The 24,725-nt window shown below is 39.3% G+C and overlaps 1 protein-coding gene across 1 annotated transcript in view; it reads left to right on the plus strand.

Annotated features, from left to right (window-relative positions):
- The window catches only part of MAPRE2 (microtubule associated protein RP/EB family member 2), a 198,502-nt gene that overhangs the window by 35,823 nt on the left and 137,954 nt on the right, over positions 1-24,725 (plus strand). Inside the window, exon 2 of the mRNA XM_036756997.1 lies at positions 15,558-15,618. The gene's annotated coding sequence lies outside the window, so the exon portion shown is untranslated. The remainder of the gene's footprint in view (positions 1-15,557; positions 15,619-24,725) is intronic.

Here is a 24,725-nt window from a genome sequence, read left to right on the forward strand (position 1 = left end):
GAGATTTACTAGCTATGTGACCCTAGGCGAGTAATTGAACTTCTCAGTGACCCCACCTCAGACAGCTGTAAAGAGATAGATGTAAAATACTTTAAAAAAAAAACTTAATGCTATAGGGGCAGCTAGATGGGGCAGTGGATAGAGCACTGGTCCTGGAGTCAGGAGAATCTGAGTGTAAATACAGCTTTAGACACTTAGTGGCTGTGTGACCCTGGGCAAGTCACTTACCCCTGATTACTCCCCTCCCCTAAAAACAAAACTAAACTTAATGCTATATAATAAATTTTAGCTTGTTTACAATTTCAAAATTAAGGTAGTACATCTTTTTGAAGGAAAGTTTCAGCAAAATTAACTATCTTTCTGTTTAAAAATATACCACAATTCTGTCACTCTGCTGTAGGCTGTCAAGGCATCCTCACAGTAATGGTTCTCATCTGGGATGGTAGCTGGGTTTTGCAGATATTATCACCCTTTTACTGCTGCCACTGGGGGAGGGCTACAGTACATCGATTCAGCTCAGAGATCACTAATTGAAGCAATGCTTATTGGAGCACAGCATACTTTGGAGTAAGGCTGTTTAATGGGAAAGGACAGCGCCCTTCCCCATCCACCTCCATCCCACCCCACACACACTTCACAGCTTACAAGCTGAAGGATATAGTGCAATATTAAAGTGAATCAATATTGTAAGATAACCAGAGAGTGTAAAATATAGGTTATAGCAGCCTCGTTAGTACCAAAGATAGCTTGTTTAGGGAACTCCCAAGAGGAAAACCTGGGTTTGCATCCCAGCTGTGTTTTCTTCCTGGAAAGAGCAGGGAGCAGCTGTAGAAGCACTAACTGCCCCCTTTGTGAGAAGAAAGCTTTAACCCTGTGTTGATCCAAAGTTATACCTGCCATAAATAAGCAGAGGAAAAAAAGGTGCTCTAGTATTAATAACCACTCATATGTACTTTTAGTGACATCTTTGTTCTATGCAAGTCGAAGTAATTTAGAGCCAGTTTTAATATGATGTACCTGTGAGGCAGGTCTGCCAAAGAAATAATCTTAGAGCTAGAGAGAATGGGAAAACTGAAAAAAAAAGATGAGCTCTCCTCCCTCTCAAAAGAGTGAGCTCCTCTGGCTGCTGTCTCAGCTGGAAAAATGGTCATTTAACTCCTGGATTTATTCCAGGGAGGGACAAAAATCGATAGGATCATAACTTAAGAGAACTTGTTCAGATAGATAGTCCAACACCCTTGTTTTACAAATGAGGAAACTGAGGATCAGAGAAGTTAATCACTTTGCCCCATTCATGGAGGTAAACACCTTTTTTACCCACATTTTGTTCTCCCAATTCTCTTGACTAGGTCTAGGTCTTAATTTTCATGTGAAAGACACTTTTTGTTGTTGTTTAAAAAATAATAATAGTAAAAACACACACAAAAGCAAAACCTTAAAGGTGGCAACAAGTTAATTCATTATTGGTGAGTAGTCTCTGATAATCCAGAAGTGAAAGTACAAGTAATCTGCTCTGAAAGAACAAAGTAAACTCTTCTGTGTACTTTGGAAATTTGGCTGTTTCTTTATTCATTAACCTCTGGGCTAGGTTGAAAAGTGTGGGCTGACATTTGCAGGTCTCTGGGTAACTTCCAAGGAGGAACTTTGTCCTAGTTTATTTAAATAAGATGCAGAAAATGTAGAAGTCCCATCAACTGTAAGTATGGAGCTTAAGAGTGGGATATCAGACTTGAAAGTGAAGGCTGTGGTAATCCATTACTTGAAACTCACTTCTGATTTTAGAGGTATTTCTTTTGTTCTCTCTCCTCTAGCCATTTGAAATTCAATAACATTTTGGAAAGGAAGACAGTCTCTTGCACAGGAAGGGAGACCAGAGGCAGCATTCCATAGGATCCTAGGACCTGGGAAGGACCTCAGAGGTTCACTTTTAGTGCAGCCCTCTCATCTTAGTTACTGAAACTGAGGCTCAGAGGGAAAGTGATTTGCCCAAGGTCATATCACAATCCAGGATTTAAATTTAGACCTTTTTTTTAAACAAGTTTTGGCCTGTTTATTAAAGTATACTTTTGTACAGTTTACTTCTCACTGGTCAGTTCTGTCATGCTTCTAATGATATCAGAATCACCTGGTTCAATGATAGCCAGGGTACATACTCTGTAACACTTTCCACACTCTGTACCCAATTCAGTTGTTATTGCCACGGTAGTGATGTACGCCAGTTTTGGCCAACGTAGCGTAATATTCAGTCTCTGATTTCCTCAAGGCTGGGCGGTTGTTGGCTAAGATAACCAATTTGGCTTTGCTGTGTCGGATCATTTTCAGGGTCTGTTTGTAGCCTAGCATGTATCTGCACTGAGAGTTCATTAGTTCTGTCTCTGGAGATGGATAGCATTTTTCATCATGGGTCTTTGTTATTGTCTTGGGTCATTGTCTTGATCAGAGTAGCTAAATCTTTCACAGTTTGATTGAATCGATTAGAACTAGGTATGAAATAGTCCAGAACTACTTCTTGAGTCAATCAAAGACATTTTAAGTAGGTGTAACGGGAAATCTCTTCCAGTTGGATGAGGGACTTGGTCATGCCCTCAGGAGCTAATATAAAACTAATAGCAAGGTCTAAACCAGGAAAGATTTTGAGGGTCTGGCAACAGAGAGGAATAAGTAGTAATATTAAGAGCTGAGCCAGAAAGAATTGGTGGCACAGAAGCAACTGACAAAAGGAGAAAAAGGAAGTAGCTATTATGTCAGAGAAGGGAAAGCTGAAGCCCTATAGACATCTCAAAGCAGAAAACTCAGGCCGATGTCACCAGCTGTACCTACCTCCTCAAGAACTTATGGAAGTTCCAAGGACATGTCGGTTCTTTTCCTAAGTTCCCTTCCTGGTGCCTTTTAACAAACATTGTAATATATTCTCCTTGCTTTCTGGTAACCTAACCTAAATTTTGCCTCAATTGCTGAGAGGCCAGGGGTTAGTTAGATATAAATGTCACTGTATAAGATAAAAAGCCAAATCTTTGCCAAAATGTCAAGAATTTTCCTAAAATGTGGGCTTAGCCATTGCGATTGTACTCCTCACTTTTCACTGATATAAATTCCCTAAAGTGGCAGAGGAAGGGACCATGTGTATCTGAGGCCTCATTATATTTCCCCTAGGCTTAAAATTAGCTAATTGCTATAATAGGGTATTTTACTCAGAAAGTACAAAGATATTCAAGGCTTTAGGCACTAAGGGTGATCATGAAGGGTCCTGTGAAGGAGGTGTCACTTAAGCTGAGCCATGTAGAAGCTAGGAATACTAAAGGGGAATCTAGGTCATAGAGTGGATTGAATGCCGGGGTTGGAGTCAAGACCACTTGAATTCAGAGGCAGCTAGGTGGTGCAGTGGATAAAGCACTGGCCCTGGAGTAAAGTGGAACTGAGTTCAAATCTAGCCTCAGATACTTACTAGCTGTGTGACCTTGGGCAAATCACTTAACCCTGTTTGTCTCAGTTTCCTCATCTGTAAAATGAACTGGAGAAAGAAATGGCAAACTGCTCTAGTTATCTTTACCAACAAAACCCCAAATGGGGTCATGAAGAGTCGGGTATGACTGAAATGATCGAATAAGAGGTGAGAAGGAAGAGTAATCCAGGCAGAGAGTATATATAGCCTCTGCAAAAGTATGGAGCTCACAGAAGATCACAGAATTGGCAAGTTAGAAGGAACTATGGTAGCTATATGTGATGTCTAACCAATACGTAAAGGAAACCCTACTATAGCGTCCTCTACAAATGATCATCCGTCCTCTGCTTGACGTTGTCCATCCAAAAAGGTAGAACCTACCATCCCTCCAGGCAACCTGTTCCACTTGGGGACAGCTCTTTGTTAGGAAGTTTTTTCTCACATTTGTAGCATAGCATGTACCTCTGAGGATTGTTATAAAGATCAAATGAGATAGTATTTGTAAAGCCCTTAGCGCAGTGCCTGACACATAGTAGATGCTATGTAAATTCTCCCTATTAATTTTGTTATTATTATTATTTGCGACTGGTTCTGCTCTCCTAAAGCCAACAAGAGCAAATCTAATCCACGGTCTAAAACACAACTCTTCAAACACTTGAACATAGCTTTTATTTCCTCCTGAGTCTTCTTTAGGCTAAACATGGCCAAGTGATGCTCATATGTCATAAAGCTCTTCACATCTTGGCTGCCCTCATCTGGACTCTCCAGTTTATCAATGTCCTGCTTAAGCCTTGAACTGAACATACTCCAGGTGAATTCTGGCAAAGGCAGAGTACAGGTGTAACACAGCCAGGTGGCCTCCAACATGTAATGAGGTGGAACATTGGTTGGATTTTGTATGTTCCATAATCAACTGAAGACACCAACTTCTATCTCACTGCTGCTGGATCATCTCTCTGTCTACTAGGTATAGATATCTTAAAGATTTATAAGATTGTAGAAGTTCTTTATTATTCTTCCTCTGCCCTTTTCCCCAGCTGAGCTGAGGAAAATCTCTTTTCCTTTTTTGAGTTAACTTACCCTCTTTTGTTCCCACACAGCACACTTATGGGCATGTACAGATTATCTCTGTAGATAGTCATATTCTTCAATTGTAGCTTGAAGTAACATAGAAATACAAGTAAGCATTTGCAGGATATTGCAACTTCTAGATAGAACATGCAGTGGGATTGGGGAAGCCTCTTCGCCACCCATATCCCACTTGTCAGAGAGGAAATGTTAAGTGAAGTGGGCTGGCAAAGGGGGCACACAGAGGGTTGGTTATAAATGCTGTGGATTCCATTTTGATAGTCTCATCAACCATAATCTACTTTCCTCTCCCCTCACTTCTTGTTCTGCCACACCTCAGAATCTCAGCTCTGTGTGCCTTGTTGCACTTTCTGTCACCAAGATAGCACCCAGTTCCCTAGTTTTTCCCTAGGTTGATGGAAGAGGCAAAGGCTTATACTTTCTTTCTCTGTCTTGCCACATGACTTCTCAGGAGAAAGAAGTTCCTTCTCTGGTCAAAAACCTTGGAAATCTGGAGAACTTTAGGTAAGATGTGCATTCAGGTGTACAGATAACCACTCAACACACCAAGTCTTCACGAAAGCAGCTGGATAGGGATGGGCTACGGTGTCATGCACAGGACTAGCAAGTAAGGTAGCTTGGCTGGAGTACATGGGGGAAATACCATGAGATCAGTCAGTCACTAAATAAAGGATGACGTCAGATTGTAGAGAAGTTTATATGTTAAAAAACAGTAGTAACAATAAGCCAACCTTCTGTTATCTCCTGCAGTAGGGTAACAGGGAGCCTCTGAAGTTCCCTGAACTTGAGACTTTGACATCTGTACAAAGGATGTATTTCAAAGGATATCACCATAATTCAGGAGTGAGTTGATGAGAGCCTCAACAAGGGTTGTGGCTGTTTGAGTGAAGAAAAGAGAATGGGAGCAAGACATTATAGATGTAGAATTGACAAAACTTTCCAGCTGATTAGGCTCCGGAATGAAGAAAAGAGTTGAGGATGCATTATGGTGGAGGTGTCAAACTTCCTCGTCCTGAGGCCCAGCAAAACTCCAGAGTGCCTGCAGCACAAACCAGAGAAAAATGTAACTGGGAAATGTTTAACACAATAAATAAAAATGCAGTACAATCTAGATAATGCTGATTTGTGATTTTCTAAGTCAGTATGAGACCAGGCCAGCAAGAGTCTGATTCTATTTCAGCTTGACGCCACTGACTCAGAGAACACAAACCTCTGTGACTGGAGGGATGGCCAGGGGTACCCGCTACAAAAATAAGGAAGTTCATAAGATGTGTGAGTGGGGGAGAGGGAACAGTAGGGTCTGTTTTAGAAGTGAATTTGTGATACCTATAGGCAAAAGCCAGTTGTAGTTGATGATGTGGGTCTACAGCAGGATAGATAAGTGTGTACAAGATAAGAGGCAATATGGCAAAATGGATAGAGAGCTGATCTCAGAGTCAAGAGGGCCTGGGTTCAAGACCCACCTCTGACGTATCATGACTATGTGACTCTACCAAGGTCACTTACTCTTTCCTTGCTTCCAGATGACACTCTTTAGCCTATAAATTAATGTGTATCGAAAGAGGGGGTACCTTACATACTGAGGAAATTACATGTTAAATTATAAAAATTAATAGACGAATGATTAATGGATAAAAAATTAGTAAAAATAAATAGGCATTTCCAGAGTTCAGAGAGGGAAAACTAACTCTTAAGGAGACAATGGAAAGCCTCCTGTAGTAGGCAACGCAGGAATGATGCTTTGGAAACAGCCAGAGGATTTTAAGAGACAAATGAGGGGGGAATGCCTTCCAGGCCTGAGAAATAGTTTGTGCAAGACAGACCAGTTTGGCAAAGTGAGCAAGAGAGAGTAATGTCTAGGCCCCTCCTTTGTGCCCAGATTTCATTCTCCTTTGCAGCTTGATTATTTTGGTACTTAGTTAATGACTCTCTTTTAGACGGCAGTCTCCTTTAGGGCAGAAACTGTTTTCTTCCTTGCATCCCTCATTCCCTGAACATTGAGTGGGTACGTAGCAAGTGTTCGTCCAACTGAATTGAACTTCCTTCAAATAGTAATGATTCATGAACACTTTAAGATTTACCAAGCATTTTTTTTCTCCACTACAACTCTGTGAGGAGACAGTTGGGGGAAATGCTTCATTAGGAGTCAGGAAATCTGGGTGTGAATACTGGCTCTACTCCCTACCACTGTGTGACCTTGGTCAAGTTATTTCACTTTTCTTGCTTTCAATTTCCCGATTTTAAAATAAGGAGGTAGGACTATTTGACCTTTGAGACCTCTTCCAGTTATAAATCTGTGATCATGGGAATAAAGGCTTGTAGAATAAGCTTTCATTTTGTTCATTTACAGGTAAAGAAACTGAGGTCCTGAGACTTTAAGGACTTTCCCAGGGTCTCATATTGGATTTTGAGCTAGACGATTTGAGGTCATAGTCTGACCCTCCTATTTGTTATTACCTATTTGACCTTAGGCAAAGTCACTTTACCTCCATTGAGTTTCAGTTTCCTTATCTTTAAAATGAGGAAATTGGATTGGAGAATCTTTAAGGTTCCTTCAGCCCCAAATCTATGATTCTAGGATGTGTCAGAACTAATAATCAAATCCAGATCTCCTAATTTCAGGTACAATGCTCTTTCTGTTACACCACAGCTTCCTCTCTAAAATCTGAGTTGTCTACATGCCTGGGCTGATGATGAAACAGGAGGTCAAGAATACTTAAGAATGAATATAGGCATCCGCTGTGTCACTTTCCCTTTATGAAATGGTATTAGATTGTAGGAATTCTAGAATTGGTCTGGCTGCTATGAGGAGCATGTGAGTAATCATAGAAATAGGTTTATAGATTTTCAGGATAAAATGACCTCAGATACATCTAGTCTGATCCTCTCATTTACCTCTCAGCTAGCGATAAAAGAAATTAAATTCAGAGAAATATGACTACCCAAGGTCACACAGCTCAATAATGATTAGAAACTTGGTTTCCTTCCTTCTAATCCATTAAACTCATGCTGTCTCTTCCCCAACAGTTCCATAATCACCATTTGTTGGGGGTGGGGAGAGTTTTAATGGCAGAATAAAGCAAGATATTTTCTGTAATGAGAATATGCCTCATCTGTGCCAAAGCAAAGATTTTCATTAAAAGAGCATAATTAACAATAATGGTTATTAAACACTTTATGGTGTAATATCATTCAATTTCACCTGTTATTATTGAACTCCTGTCTTTAGAGGGACTTTTTTATAGCAGCCCTCTAATGAAAGGAATATCATTATACCTGCTTTAAAAGGCATGTGGTGTTGATATTTTTAACACTGGTTCAATTACAAAAAGACTTCAACGTCCTTAGGGCAATAGACATTTGCCCTGTGTACGCAAAGATCAGTGTGATTTATGTTGCATTTTCCTGCAAGGATTGCATCAGTTGACCCCAGGGATTTCCAACCCCCAAGCAAATTAATATATTTTTCAAGGCAACAAGGATTGAAGTCCCAGTGGAGACAACTCCAGAAACTGGAGAGAAGAAAGTAACTTCCACCATGGAACAAGCGTTTCCTAGGAACTCTGGATTTTTTCATACAGTGAGATGTGGCGATAGCTTCCATCACCTAATTTCCATATAGAAGCAAGAGTCTGGCATGGGAGGCCCTCCTTCCAGCTGCTGGAAAAGTAGAGCTGTGGGATATTTTCAGAGAGAAGGAAAGGCAAATTGTATGTTGGCAACTCTCAATTTCCTAAGGGCTGATTATCCAATTTATAGACTAACCAGCATGGCCACTATCCTTTTTCCTACCTTTTGAGCAATTCTTTGCATATTTGAACTTCTGTTAGAATCTAGAGGTAAGAATTATCGGATTTAGAGTTCAAGGGACCTTATGTCACCTAATTCAAACTTTGGAGAACTGAGTCTTAAAGTAGATAGGTGACTTAACCAAGGAGTATGGTATCTTCTTATCACACAACTAGTAAGTGAAGGGGCTACAATGTGAACTGACTCCTACTGACTCCAAATTGCAGTGCTATTTCCATCTAAAATACTGAAATTCGTTTTTTCAAATTGGTGACAATTCTTTTTTTTAAAAAAAAGGATTTGGGGTGATGATTGACACTAATGGGGGAAAGTTTGGTTTTGGGGGTTTTTTTTGTTTTGTTTTACTAATGTCAGAATAGTTTTTTATGTATGGTATTGTGGTTAGAAATTGGTCTTGGAGTCAAGAGACCTGAGTTCAAATCCTATGTCAAATAATTTTTAGCTATGAGATGCAAGTTAATTTTCCTTTTTACGTCTCCTCATGGATTAAATTTCCCCTTTGGACTACCTATGTCACAGGGTTGTTGTGAAGAAAGTGATTTGCAAACATTAAAGCTCTACACACATGGGACTAGTTGTGGTTGTTTTCTCTCTTCCTGTAAAACATGACTAATTGCAAACTGTCTAAAAATAAGATGGATGAGAGACATGCAAAGACGTGTATGAAATGGTGCAGTGAAAAAGGTACATCCAAGAGGACAACATATACAATAGTGTAACTTAACACTAAGAAGCAGTTGAACTCAACGAATTGAAATAAACAACATTCTTCCTTAAGACTTAACACTTTTTCTTCCTTTCAGGAGAGAGGTAGGGACTATCAATATGAAATACAGTATTGTTAGACATGGTTGATGTATTGGTTGGCTTTGTTTAAATATACAATCTGGATGTGATACCAACCCACCTATATAAGCAGTGTAGCCACAGGTATGGCATATGACAGGAACTATATTTCATTTCTGTCTCTGGAATGAGTCACTCTCTGACCTGCTTTCATGCCAGCAGCTCCTACTACTCATCATTGCAGCTCCTGAGCCCCCATTGGTATGCTTCCCATTTATAGAAATCCATCAGTGACTACATTGATTGCAGAAATCAACCTATGACACCATTGACTCTTAAACATGAAATACTAAACAATAATGTAAGAGTAAGAATAATCATGTTATTTATTCAGTAGACAATAAGAGCATGAATAAATATAGTCTTAACAATCCAAAACCTGGGTCACACTCTTCTACCAGCATAAACCTAAGGAGAGAGGGCACACAGAGAAACCTAGCAGGAATGTGCCCAGGGCAGCTCACAACTCTGAATGGCATGCCTTAGCGTATAAGGTCTCTTTAGAGAATAGTATGCACCACACACCATCTGCTGGACAAAATTGCTTCTCTGATATGTATTCCCCTTTCCCTCACCATTCTTTTCTGGAACAAAGCTACTTCTCTACTGCTTTCAACTTGGGTAAGCAGTGACAAGCTATTTTAACACAAAGCCATTCTTTTTTTATATAATAAATTTATTTATTTTTAGTTTTCAACATCTGCTTAAATAAATGTTAAATTTTCTTCCCTTCCTACCCCCACAAAGCCATTCTTGGCAGGGGGCTGTGAAAGTGTTATGCTCTTTATGACAGTTCCCATAGCTAGAGAACTGACCATCTCCTCAGATCTGCTGTGGGTCTTTTAGGAGCTTCTTTTCAAGCTGTAACTAGTGACAGAGCCATGTAGCCTTTCTTTAGATAGCAATGTTGCCAACATTCAGCTCTTAGAAAAGCCATATCCCTTCAGATATATAAAGCCTATTTTCCCCTGTTCTGTTTCTTCCTCTCAAACTGTTAAAAAGTGATGCAAAGAAAATAATGAGAAATTTCTATTCCGTCAGACTGCAGATGACTCTAGAAGGCCATCCTACGTTTCTGTAGATAGTCAGCTCAGCAAAGCATGCGTATCTCACAATTAACACTGCTCTCAGCAAAACCTCACCTTTGATGAGTTTCTGTAGTCTACTGGAAGCAGCTATTCACATTACCTCTTGTATCTTTCATGCCTTTTGCACTCAGATTCCTTTCCTTCATGTATGTTTACCTAGTTGTCTCTTTCTTACTTATCACTTCCTGACTTCTGATGCTACACATCAGGCTTCCGTATCCATGTGGCCCTTCTCCAACTTAAGATAGGAAATTCAAAAATTCTACCTTTCTGTTAGGCATGACCCCAGCTGTCCTTATATACAATCTTTCTGTAGTCCCCCAAAATTTATTTGACTAGACTTGGGATCAGGAAATCCTGAGTTCAAATTCCACCTCAAACACCTAATGACTTTGTGACCCTAGGCAAATCACTTAGCCTCTCTCATCCTCAGATTTATCATTTGTTGTTGTGGGGATCGAATGAGATAGCATATATGCAGCACTTTATAAATAAACCTTAAAAGTGTTATGTAAATGCTAGCTTATTGTTATTATTATTAATAATAGTTTTATCTCATATAATCTTTAAAATTCTGGAAACAGTGATATTTAATTGGGCTAGTGGACTATAATACACTGCAACTGTCTTTAACTCAGTGCTCTGTCTTTAAAAAGGTCCTCTCAGTACATAGATAGGAAGTGCTGTTTTCTCTAGTCCTCAGAGGAATCTAAGTCTCTCCAACATTTTTTCCTTAGAGGCTGTTCCCCGCCCCCATCCTTATTTTATTGGTGTTCTTTACACAATTGCTATTTGTTTGTCTCTTTCAGCAACCAAAATGCCCACACAAAAAGGGCAGCACCTTACACATATTTTTCTTTTTGTGTGTTCAGTGAGGGGAGAGGGATGACTTGGGCTTAAGTGGAAATGGTTATGTAAAATCAAAAGGCAACAAATAAAACTTAAGAAAATGTTAAGATTATAGGCAAAGAAGAATGTGAGGAATTACAGATAGAATAAAGGTTATTTTTTATATATATAATCAAGACAAAGCTGAATAATTCAGTCAGGTCAGCTCTGCAGGAGGCCCACTGCAAAGATGAGTAGATTGGCCTCTCCTGACTGAGAAAATAGACCCCAAATCAGAAGTGAGCGTTGGGACAGAAACTACCAAGCTGAATATCAATATTGGAGGGTGAGTAGCTCAAATAGGCCTCACCCCTCTATCTACAGGGTGTTCCTAAAGGCTGGACACATAGGCAAAAATGCATATTTTTGAGAAATGAAATGAATGAAATTTTCAACATTTTATTTAATTAGAATATTAACAAATAATATCTTCAATATGATTTCCATTTGTGATGCAAAGGTTGATGATGCGCTTTGCAAGATTCATGTGATTCATGTGAACTCGATGTAATAACTCCACATTGCCATCAATTTTAGCACATTAGTTCTTTTATATGTTCAGTCAAGTGTGTTGCATCTGTGATTTTCATTGAGTACACCTTCTCCATTAGCATACCCCAGAAAAAGAAATTGCTGAACAACACAGAGTCTTCAGTGAAACAGTTAATGAGATGTTAATGAGATTTCCTATGTGTCCAGACTTTAGGGACACCCTGTATAACCAACCATGCCCCAGGACTCTACCTACTGCTTTTACCGTGAGGCAGGACCAGAGACCAGCTCACCATCTACCCTTCTGTTTACCTTCTGTATTATCTTTGGTACTGTGAAGAGCATAAATATCTCCTGACCTGTAGCTTCCCTCCAAATCCTGGGAATTACTTTGTATTATAATTTGTATTTAATTTTTTATGTACACATCTTCTCCCTACATATTTTCTCCCCACCAACAGAATATAAGTCACTTGAGGGCCGGGAGTGATTTTGTTTTTGTATCCCAAGCACCATGTCTGGCACATAATAAGGGCTTAAAAAATATTTCTTCAATTTAATTGAATTTTCAGATTCATATTAGTCTAAATCAGGGGATCTTAACCTGTATTTAAAAAAATTGGTAACTTTATTTTAATATAATTAGTTTCCTTTGTATTCCTATATGTTTTATGTATTTAAAAACATTATTCTGAGAAAGAGGTCTTACAGACTTTACCAGATGGCCAAAAAGTTTCCCTGACACCAAAAAGGTTCAGAAACACCTGGAATAGATGATATCTGATGTCTCTTCCAAGACCAAATCCTGGGATTCTGTGGGTGCTACCTGATATGAAGGAAAATAGCGTGGAGGATATATTGAGTTGTAGTCAGCATACTTGAGCTATGAGCGTTACTGATGATTCTCTATATGATTTCGAGCAAGTCATATAACCTCTCTCTGTCCTGTTTGTTTATTTTTTTGAGGAAATGTACTTTGAGTTCCTTCAAAGAAACATGACAGATGAAGATCTCTTCTTTACTCCTCTCCACCATTATCTTTAGTACCTTCCTACACAATACATAGAAAAAATAAATAAAATGTTTTTCACATTTTATCAGTACTCTATAATCTTTTCAGATTTGTCTGTAGGGAGATTTGAGGACAAGTCACACTGTGATTTCCCCTTTATAAAGAAAGAGAAAATTTGAAAAGGAAAACTTGAAGACTGATGTAGATATTTCATTCTGGTCAGCTGCCCCTCTTCCAGAGACTCTCTTTCTAGTCATACTGCCCATTGGTCAGCAGCAAGGGATAAGCAAAGCTTGGGTCCAAGTCTGTCCAAGTCATCCTCTATCTCTCTTCCCTCTCTCAGCCAAATTCCTTGATAAAGCCCTTGACACTCAGGACATCCATTTCCTCTTCTTTTATGTTCTTCTTAACCCATTGCAATCTGGCTTCCAATCTTATCACAATGGACACTACTGTCTCCAAGGTCACCAGTTATCTTTTAGTTGCCAATATAATAGGCCTCGATCTGTATCCTTATTGATGTCTCATTGGCATCTGACATTATCGACTACCCCAACCTCTTGGATTCACCTTTGGATTTTCGCGACATTATTTTCTCATTTCTTTTCCTACCCATGTGACTCCTTCTCAGTCTCTTTTGCTTGTTCTTCATTCATGTTCCATGCACTATCAATGGACAGATACATAGGCACAGAACCTTTAATAAATGTTTTATTTCAGACAGTGTGCTAAACTCTAGAGATACAAATAGGCAAAGCAGTCTCTGACCTCAAGAAGGGCAACACACATAAAGGGGAGCTGAAAGATGGTTGTGAGCACAGTAATATGTCATAGAGATGGCTGTGGAGCCCGAGCCCAAAACAGCATATCAAGGCCCAGGGTGATTCCAGAGGTAGAGTCTAATTTTCTGGTAGGGAGGAAGTAGAGAGGATGACCTGAATGGCAACCACATGTCTTGTATATCAGTGGGGTCAAATTCAAATAGAAACAGGAGTCTTTAATCTATACATAAGGATCCCTGCAGACTGCTTATTGATTTAGTTTTGAAATGTAATATTATATATGTTTTATTGTATTTTTAATTTTGTTCAATATTTCTCAATGACATATAAATATCAGGATGTTTGGAAGGAAGAGTTGATTGACCCTGATCAGCAAAACTTTTAGGAAGTTAACCTTAGGTAGTAAAATCTACAAACTTAAACTGACTCTTTTCCCATGAAACTTTATAGAATAGTGGAAAAAAGTATTGGGACATAGGTTCAAATCCTACCTCTGCTATTTACTGCCTTTATAGGCAAATCATGTAACCCTCTGTGAACCTCATTTTCCTTGTCTGTAAAAATGAGGGGTCTGAACTACTAGATGGCCGCTAGGGGCCCTGCTAGCTCTGTGTCCTATGATCAATTTCTCAGCATCCTGTTCCTCCCTCAATATACTCTTTCTTTCTCTGAGGATGCTGGAGATGCTCTGAAGCATTGGAGGGAGGAGCGGTCCTACTGATCTCTCTGCCTCAATCTCTCTCCACTCCACGCTATCCTGTACTCTGCTGCCAGAGTGATTTTCCTAAAGCACAGGTCTGACCTGGTCATTCTCCCACTAAATCAACTCCAGTGGCTTTTTATTATTAACAATAACAAATACATTTACATAGTGCTTCAGGGTTTGCAAAGGACTTGACAAATTAGCTCATTTTACCTACAGAACAATCCCCTGTGAGATAGTTTTATTATTACCCCTTTTTTGAATATGAGGCAGCTGAGGCTTAGAGAGAGGTTAAGTGGCTTGCCCTCCCTTCAGATCAGGCAGCTAAATATTAAGGGACTGGAGGTAGGATGCAAATTTGGATTTTTCCTGATTCTTTGTCCAGCATTTTATCCATTATATCAATTACCTCACTGAACGAATATAAATTTCTCTGTTTGGCGTTTTAAGGTCTTCACAACCTGGTTCTAATTTAGCTTTTTTTGACTGAGGAAACATTGCTTCCTTTCTCACACATTGCTGTGTGGCCACACTGGCCTTTTGCTTATCCACAGGTTTTGTCCTGGCTGTATCTCATATTTGAAATTCCTTCCTTCCCTCTTCACTTAAACCCTAGTTTCCATTAAGACCCAGCTAAATCATCTCTTTCTGTGTGAAGCTTTTCCTGATTCCTCAGGTTCCAGTGCCTTTAACCTAAAACTTGTATTTATTTGGCAGTTTATTTTGTGTATTCCTATATATGTACATGTTACCTGCCCGTTCTTTATATAAGTTCCTTAGGGGCATAGATTGCTTCACTTTTGTTTTTGTGTCCTTGATACCAGCACAGTGCTTAATAAATGCTTATTGGTTAGTTAATTCAAAATTTATATAGTTTATCATTCTATGGTATAGTTTGGCCTGGAAAAATACTGTTCTGATTGATACGGTGAAGTTGAAATTTGACTAAGACATTGGGGTCAGCATTCATAGTGTCACTGGAAAACAGAATGAGATTTTTTTTCTAGTTTTAGATTAGGTGTTTGAGATCATATTGGAAGTACTTGCCTTCTTTTTTATAATCTCTGGAGAAACACAGCTAGTAGTATAACAGAGGTCTCATTAAGAGAGGAGATAAAAATACAAATTAAGTCCATTAGGAGCAAAAGAAAGCTAGATTACATTTGACAAATATCTAAGAATGTATTAACTCCTAAAGGCCCATCCAGTTGTGAGTATTAATTAAACACTGGGTTATTGTATTAGCAACTGAATCCAGGTATTGTGATGTGCTTCTCCTGTTACCTTTTTCATCACTGCTAACACTCTGTCCGCCGTAACATGACTTTGTTTTCCCCCATGTACTTACGGTACTAAACTGTAGATTCTCTTGTTTTCTCTCCCTCTATCTCTGTTTTTATTCTAGTGCCATATTCCTTAGGGGAGTACTTCATCTCAACAACCAGGAACAAGCCTGGATGCTTAAGGTAAGGTCCACATACATACTATCCCTTATCCAGGGATGCACTAGTATATTTTAACAATCAGTTCATTCTAAAACAATGCACACATGATACACTTGTAAGTTTAATCTGCATTATTAATATTTCCTCCATCACTTTCTTAATAGAGCACATAGGGCACCAGGCCTGCAGGCAGGAAGACCTGAGTTCAGATCCGACCCCAGACACTAACTAGGTGTGTCAGTCTGGGCAAGTCAAGTTAATCTCTGTCTGCCTCAGTTTCTTTATCTATAAAATAGGGATAATAATAGCACCTACCTGCCACAGATATTGTCTTAGAACAGTGCCTGACACATAATAAATACAATATAAATGTTAGCTATTTTAAAAAAAAATTTATTAAGTAAGGATAATATTTAAACAGCATATTTCACAAAATCAAATGAGATGATAATTGTAAAATGCTTAGCACGGTACCTGGTATGTAGTAAGTGTTATAAGAATGTTACCTGTTATTTTTATTAATCATTTTAAAAATGTTTATTAAATAAGAATAATACTTATACTACACATCTCACAGGATCAAGTGTTAGCACACTGCCTGGCATACATAGTAAACACTATACAAATGTTAGCTATTTTTGTAATTAGGCAATCCATAAAACAGTACATCAAGCTCCAGTTTGTAGTGTTTGCTTATTTCCAAGGTGTAAATGCTCACACTGAAAATTTAACAATTGATTCTTAAAGCCCAGTCCCAGCTGACTCCAGCACACCACTGACCCTATCATTCATACTGTTACTATCAGTTTTTTTAACATGAAGATAATGACTATAACTTTTAAAAATTCAGTTCTTACATGGAAAGTCGTTACTTTTCAATTAAGGATATTCTTCAGTTACTGTTAGCCAGGAGGAGCTCCTCAGCTCCCTGCAGGTTCATTGGATCCAGGCAGACTTTGAACAACAGTGGAGACCACAGATAAGGAGGTCATGTTACTTTATTCTCGATGGCGGCAGGGCAAGAAGAGATGAGGAAGCATCTGCCTTTTCTCTTACATCTGGCGACGGCGAGCAAGATGGGGTGGGGGCATCCATTTGCCCCTACAGCATCCCCAGGATTCCGTGTTCACTGACTGTTGCTAGTCTGATTTATAGACTAACACACAAAGAAGACAATGTGCCAACCATAAGCTCATAAGTTTACATTAACTCTGGTTATACAATGATGTGTTGGCACAGAGCAAGCACAATGCTGGTGTTTACGGGCTAAGCTTATCAGCATAGCGCAAGTACAGTGTGTTTATGGCCAGGATCCTGGCCTGCTTGTATCAAAACAGATCCGTGCCACCTTACACACACTTATTCTCACTATATGTATCTAGCAGCATCAAAAGCCATTGGGTCTTTCCAAGCCATTTACAGTTTGGCATTGGGCAGTAGGCTCCTTGAGGGCAGGGACTGATTCATATTTGTCCTTGTTCTCTAAACCCTTAGCACAGTGCCTGGCCAATAGGACTGAGTAAAATTTGGGAATGATAAACAGGAGCACAAGGGTTTTGGGAAAGATGATTTCTTGTCTTGTATAAGAGACTGAGTTAAAAAAAAAATAAAAGGTTGGTCTTTTTTAAATTTGGGATTTGTCTTATAGACATGGTAATGTTCTTGACCTTTATTTCTTTCTTACTGACACATTAGTATTCCTCTATCTACTGATGCCTGTAAGGCCCATTTATAGGAAGGCAGAAAATAAGGAAACAGTGAGCCCAAGTTCCACCAGATGGCAACATTTAAAAAGCCATTTGTAGTGTGTGGTTGTAAGCTGATGAGACAATTATCCTCCCAGAGTCTTGCCGGTATCTTTGAACGTTCCCCCAAATTATCACAGTTGTTTTGCTTCATCTCCCCCTCCCCTCCTTGCAGCATTCCTAATTTTCATTAACAAATTTTTTTTAACTTAGAAAAAAGAAACGTAGCCAGATTTTCCTGCATGAGTTACTGCTTTCTAAATGGTGTTGCGAAACTAACCACTGAAGGCACAAATAAATATGGGAAGTGATTGTGTGTGTGTGTGTACTATTGTGATAAATGCCTTGGATGTATAGTATGATTATTTCTATTATAAATTCCTATTCAGAAGGGAAGAGAAGAGAGGTTCTGAAAATTGTGTCCTACCAAAGTGGGGCAATATTTTGTGCTATAATTGTCCTGTTACTAAATCCGCTGGCTCTTAGCTCCCTAAGGGCAGAGGCCAGGCTTTTTACTGTCTCAGTATCTAGCACATAGGAAACAGTTAATAAATGCTTGCTGACTAAATCACATGAGTTCTACAAGTATTTGGTCTGGGTTTTTATGATTTGTTTCTAAAAGGAGAATAGGCATGCCTTGTAACTTGACTGTGTGAAAACCTTTTTCCTTTTAGGTCCTATCAGTGTGGGAACATAGGTGCAGCTGGGAGGTGATCCAGGTGCCAGGAGAGGCTGTTCAAAGAAGACTGGAATAGGTTCCAGGGAAACCTGTACAGGGGCAGAACAGCCATAGAGGAGGTGGAAAGGAATTTGAGTAGGGATAAGGGAGGACCTACCCAAGCTTATGGTTTATGTGTATAGGATAGGGATAAAGACTGGGCCTGTGATTTCATTGTTTCTGGAAACTGTTGGAGGAGGAATCTCCTTCTTCCTAAGCCTGTCTACACCTTCTCTGCAAGTGATAGTATTAGAGAGCTGACTAAGGCACCCAGGGGTTGTGACTTGCCTGGAGTCCTATGTGTCAGTATGTGTCAGAGGTGGATCAGAAATCAAACTTCTCCTGATTTCAAAGTCAGCTCTCTATTCCCTCGGACATGCTGCCTCCGAAACAGCATGGTTTAGGAAAAACGGCTTGGGCTCTTGAGTCAGGACTGGTATTGACGTGGATTTACTGTTACTCAGTGGTGGCCCATCTGAGGTTTTCTTGGCAGAGATACTGGAATGGTTTGCCATTTCCTTCTCCAGATCATTTTACAGATGAGGAAACTGAGGCAAATGGGGCTAAGTGACTCGCCCAGGGTCACACAGCTAGTAAGCAAGGATTTGAACTCAAATCTTCCCGACTCCAGGTCCAGCACGCTACCTAACTGCCATTGATGTTGTTTCACCAATCCGGCTAGCAGCTGTTGTGGGGGTGAATGCTACCAGCACGCTGCAAAAGCATAGGTTCTTTTGATCTACTTAACTAAGAAAAGCTATGTTAAGGGGTTGGCAAGCTTACTTTAGTTCAGCATACAAATATCATTCACTTAGTTCAAGGGAAAAAGCAGCACCCTGAACTTCAGAACAAAATACAAACAAATTACAAACATCGACAGACAGACCTTGTCTGATTCAAATCCCAATACACAGTTACCAGAGTTTAACAAAGTCCCAGCATCCGGGTTACAAGCTGGAGGGCCCTTAGCTACAGCTGCCCCGAGTCTCTGCATGGGCACACCATCACAAGTGAGAGCCCTAAACAAATTACAAGCAGACAGACCCAATACAATTCATAGTTACCAACATCTAGGTTCAGCCCGGGAGCTCATAACGTGGGCTGGCCCAGAGTCACTCGTGCCACCACTGCTGTGGGTGAGAGCTCCAAAGAAGAGAAAGCCAACCCCTGGTTTTATATCTTTTTCAGGGTCAGGGGTGAGTCACACATGCGACTTACCCACGTGACCTAGAATCATCACAAAGAGGCGACTTAAACCCACATGGTCTAAGAGCCTCTGCTGTCCCAGACATTTAAACTAGGCCCTCCCCTGAGTTAGCCCCACCTTGGGCCCCACCTTAGTTGCCAGTCCACACCCACATAGGTTCCACACCTAATAGGGGTTTGGGCCTGGGGCTTAGCACTTAGTAAGACTCAATGAAATACACTGAATTACTCAAAGGAAACAAAGGCCAAACTCTTCGAGGGCACTATGTTGAACTAAGTGCTAAGTGCCCATTTTGCTTACCAACACAGATGTGTATAGGCAATCAGTAAATAAACATCAGGGGCCCAATGCGTGTCTGACATTGTGTGGGTTGTACCTCTTCTATTTAAATGAAATGGGAAAAATTATTCGAATAAGGTCCCAATTATTGCTAAATTTTCCCGTAGCTGGACCTATGAGATAAATATTTTTAAATGGAATAAAAGACATCGAAGAATCTTAACTGAAGTGACCTCCCTAATTCCTCTTCATTTCCTCTTGTGTTGGAGGCTACTTTATTTAAACCTCACAGGAAGGAATTGGCTCGATTAGTTTCCTGGAATGGGATCTCCCACCATCGTGGGGGTTGTGGGGTTCCTTTCCTAGGGTTGCTGACCAGATCTGTTTTCTGCTGTTATATGTCAAGTGCCTGTATTTATGTCAGAGTAAACAAAATAATAACTGTGTAGATATAGTTTTCTTCCTTCAATTTATTCCTGTATCTTAATCAACTGTATTTTCATAATAATCCTAAATATATTAAATTCCATACATATTTGTTAAGATCTAGGGAAGGGAGAATACAAACATGAATAAGACGTGGTTCCTACTTTGGGGATGTTTGCAATCCAGCAAGGAAAACAATTTATGCATATGAATAACTATAAAGCAAAATGAAATATTTTAAGTCCTTACGTGAAGTCAGATAAGGTATCTTTAAAGATCTAAGAAGAGGCAGATCATATCTAGGGAAAGTTATAAATAAATTGTCTTTAGGAGTTCAGATGCATAAAAGAGAAATTTCTATTTCTTGAACATGCTCCTTAGTAGGTATGTGGCAGTTGTTTTGTGTATAATGAACATTATAAAAATTTAAGAGGCAGGACAGCATAATGGATAGAGTGCTGGACTTGGGAATGAGGAAGACCTGTATTCAAATCTCACCAAAGATATTTACTCGCTGTGTAACCCTGACAAGTCACTTAATGTCTTTTAGCCTCAGTTTCTTCTGTCAGATGAGCCTAATAATAGCACATATATTGTTCCTCACAAGGATGTTGTAAGGGTAAAATGAGATAATAAATGTAAAGCAGTTTTCAAACTTTAAAGTGCTGTATGAATGTCATCCGTTATTAAGCTCTGTCTTACAAGTGGAATTGCAAGAGGTGGAGGTTAGGATGGAGGGCATCCCAGGTGTGGGGAACCTTTGACTGAAAGGTCAAGAGGCTGGAGATGGAATGCTGCGTCCAGGGAACAGCTAGCAGGCAAGTTTGACTGGAACAGAGCAAATGAAGGGAAAGGATAAGAAAGAAGACTGGAAAGGTAGGTGGGAGCCAGATGATTAATAATAGCTGACAGTTATATAGCACTCTAAGGTTTGCAAAATGCTTTTACATTATTTCATTTTATTATCTATTACATTAAATTGAACAAACATTCAAGGCTTATTTTTTTTAGGTTCTTTTATGAGGATGCTCAATAGGTGAATTACTTGTTAATGGGGAAACCACAGTTTTCCACCTCTGTCAGCTCCCTAGAAAGCTATTTCTGTGGATTTCTAGCATGACAAAGTTCAAAAAGGCCCTAGGTTACATCAACGTAATATTGGGTGTTTAGACTATTTGAAAGGTAGTAGCATGTTCCTTTGTAAACACACTACAGCTTTTAGATTTCCCTCAGGTAGTAAGAACTTTTTCTTCTCTTGGATTGAAAAGTTTATTTTAGATAGGGTTATACTTGCTAAAACTGGAATTGAAGTCAGTCTGCATTTATTATTAGTTTTTCAAACGTGTTTATTGTGTATGTAATTATTTTAATAGTTATGTAAAGGGCGCAGGGAATCAAGAGACCTGGATTCTGGCCATAGCAGTATCTAGCTGTGTGTCCTGAGTCCACTGAGAAAAAACTTGATAAAGTGGATAGAGAGCCATACTTGACTCTCTCAGGTTTGGTTCACACCTCAGCCACTTACCATCTCTGTGACCCGGGGAAGTCATTTTACCCCCTTTGGGCCTCAGTTTCTTCATCTGTAAAACGAAGGGTTTATACCCAGCATCTAAAGTCACTTACTCTAAGATACCACGGTCCTAAGTCACTTAGAATCATAGACTTCAAGGGCTGAAAGAACTCTTAGCTTTCATCCACTCCAGATGAGAAAACTAAAGGCCCAGGAATCATTCGCAAGGTCACAGAGAAAGCTACCAGTAGAACTTAAAACTAGGACCTAGTTTTTCAACCTCCTATGTAAGCAGGTCTTTCTCTCTGTCTCTCTCTCTCTCTCTCTCTCTCTCTCTGTTTCTTTTCCTTCCTTCCTTTCTTCCTTTCCTTCTTTCATTATGCCTCATTGTCAAATGGTGTAACAATGTACACCTTCCTTTCTTCGTACAATAGTTAAAAAACATAATTAAAGGTAGTTGTGGTATTATTGATCTTTCATACATTCTCACTCCATATATATATACATATATATGTAAACATGCATACATACATGCAGTATAAATACACTATCTGCAGTTATCCCTTCCACATTGTAGGGTTAGGGGTGCAGCACCCCCCCCTGCAATCTGGAAAATCAACATAAAATTTTTTGCCCCTCCCTTCATACCGGAGAATTCTGAAATTTTTCTTTTTCTTTTATAGGGTGTTTACAGTACCTTATTGTAAAATTTAGGTTGATATTATATAATGCTATATATATTTTATGCATTTCTGAGTTTCTAAACTTTTTCTTTTGTCTGCTGGGCTTTGCTGTCTGTACTTTCACAAAATTCCCATTTAATTTCTTCTGCCAACCTGCTGTATGTTGAAACTGCAATGAAGGAAGTTGTGATGTGGAAGGGATAACTGTACCATGTGTGTATATATATCGTGTGTGTATATATCCATATACATATGCATATATATATATATATATACACATATGTATGTATGTATATATACTTTGTGCTTGAGAAGTAGCCTGGCTATAAGATAGAGGGATGTCCTTGGAGTCAGGAAGACCGGAGTTAGTTACAGCTCATATCCAGTCTCTTCCAGACACTGTATGACTGACTATAGGTAAGTCACCTTTTATGCTCCCTAGGAAATTAAGAAGACAGGTAGGTGGCTTAGTGGATAGATTGCTGGGCCTGGAGTCAAGAAGAAGTGAAGCCTAGCTGTGTGACCCTGGGCAAGTCACTTAACTTCTGTTTACCTTACTCCAGTGGAGAAGGAAATGGCAAACCACTCCAGTATCCTTGCCAAGAAAATCCCATGGACATTACGTTCCGTGGGGTCATGAAAAATTGGAAACGAGTGAACAGGTGAACAACATCAACAGGAAATTAAGACTATAGTCGCTGAGAAGTCGTTGATCTGCATTGGTAGAGAGTTTCCATACCATGTGTTCCCAATAGATGCTCTTTGAGCAGAGGCTGGATAATCACTTGTTGGATGTTTTCTACTTGAATTTCTTCCACATATTGGTTAGACTAGATGGCTTCCAAGGTCTCTTCCAACTCTCAAATTCTCTGATTCTGTGGACACTGATTAGATCATAAGTCTGGAACAAAATGAATAAATGAGTTGTGTGCATACAGATACTTTTGTAACATTGCCATGTCTGAGTTTGTTTAGGTTACATGTTATAAAAGACTGCAAATCTTAATCAATTTCTTCATCTTTTTTCAAGTTATTAAGATGAGCTCTTTGTGAATCTAGTAATATGTTATATATTAGTGAGGCTGGGAAATTAAAACTGCTGCACAATCTATGTTTGGGGGGAACATGTCAATAAGCGACCTCCATTATTTCTTTTTATGAAAGGGTATTTGGTGCACCAACATCTTGTTCTTTCTTCTAAAAGCATTGCTATAAAGGTCAAATGACTAGGCTGGGAGTTAGTTGTTTGCCATGTAATAAGTTTGATATTTGCATGGGGATTGTAACCTCATTCACATAGGGACCCTCGCGGATGGAGTGGAGTAGGTATTATGAAAGCAGTCTGCTAGGGCAGTCCTAAAAGAGCAATTTACTTGCTGCTATGCTTTTAACAGTATTATGGAGCTATTTGATGCTATTTGCCTCTCCTCATAGTCCCTCCCCACTCTGGTCATTGGTGGTATAGATCTTCAGGACTAGGTTAAATTGTTAAAGAGGGTATGTAAATGAAACTGATCCCTGGCTGTCCAACTCACCAACACCCAGAATCCTTGGCAATACTGGAGATTTCCATTATGGGATCAGTATTCTCTTTCTCTGTTTATGAACTCTGGTGTAAAATGCACAGGAGCATGGTTAAATGGCATTAACTCTAACATTAAAATCACCTTGAGTTTATAAAACTGCACTCAGTAATTTGCCAGGTAAGAGGTATGTGGAGAGAATACCACTTACTGACCACATCCACCTAAGCAGGCTGATTCCCATGCTTTTATATAATAATAAATTAATAATTCGTGATAAACGTTCAATAAATGCTTATTGACTTGACTATAATCAAGTTCTAAATCAAAGTATTTGTGTTGTTCCCTCTTTTTCTTTCCCCTCCAGTACAGAGGCCTAAAATTCATTGGAAATCCATGAAGTCATGAAGCAAGGGCAGTGAGATAAATGTCCCTTTCCTCTGCTGCAATAGCCCGTCACACTCCACTTGTCAAAGCCAGTCTGTTTCTAAGGTAGTAGTTCAAGACAAGGGAAGATTTAGGAAGCTTAGTCAGGTCAGGCCTGGTCCTGGGTAATTGCCAGTCCAGGGATTCTTTTACTCTTTTTGTTTTTGTTGTTTTTTTATTGATTTTTTATTCTTTTACTCTTAAGGGTGAACTTAAGGAAATAGAAAAGGCCTGAGATCAAACTGGACTACAAGATTTGTGTTAATTTTGACCCACACCTTTAGTTTATCACCATAACTACAGAGTCCTTTGGACCACAGATGAACCCAGGCTAGTGCCCAACCTTGATTTTTTTGCTGGATTCATGCCCCTGGACTAGAACCAAATAACAATCATGGTAGTATTAAGGTATGCTCATAAGACAAATATTTTTAATTGATAAATTTTCTTCATGGTTTTTTCACAGATTCTATACACTTAACTTACGCTAATTAGATACCACCTTCTATGAAAGTAACTGCCTTAATAGAATAGGACTAGTGCAGTTCATCATTTGATCTGAAATAATACTTAAAACAGGCAGCTAGGTAGTGCAGTAGATGGGAGCGCTG

The sequence above is a fragment of the Trichosurus vulpecula genome, chromosome 1 (assembly GCF_011100635.1).
Source record: "Trichosurus vulpecula isolate mTriVul1 chromosome 1, mTriVul1.pri, whole genome shotgun sequence".
In the NCBI taxonomy this organism is placed as follows: Eukaryota; Metazoa; Chordata; class Mammalia; order Diprotodontia; family Phalangeridae; genus Trichosurus; species Trichosurus vulpecula.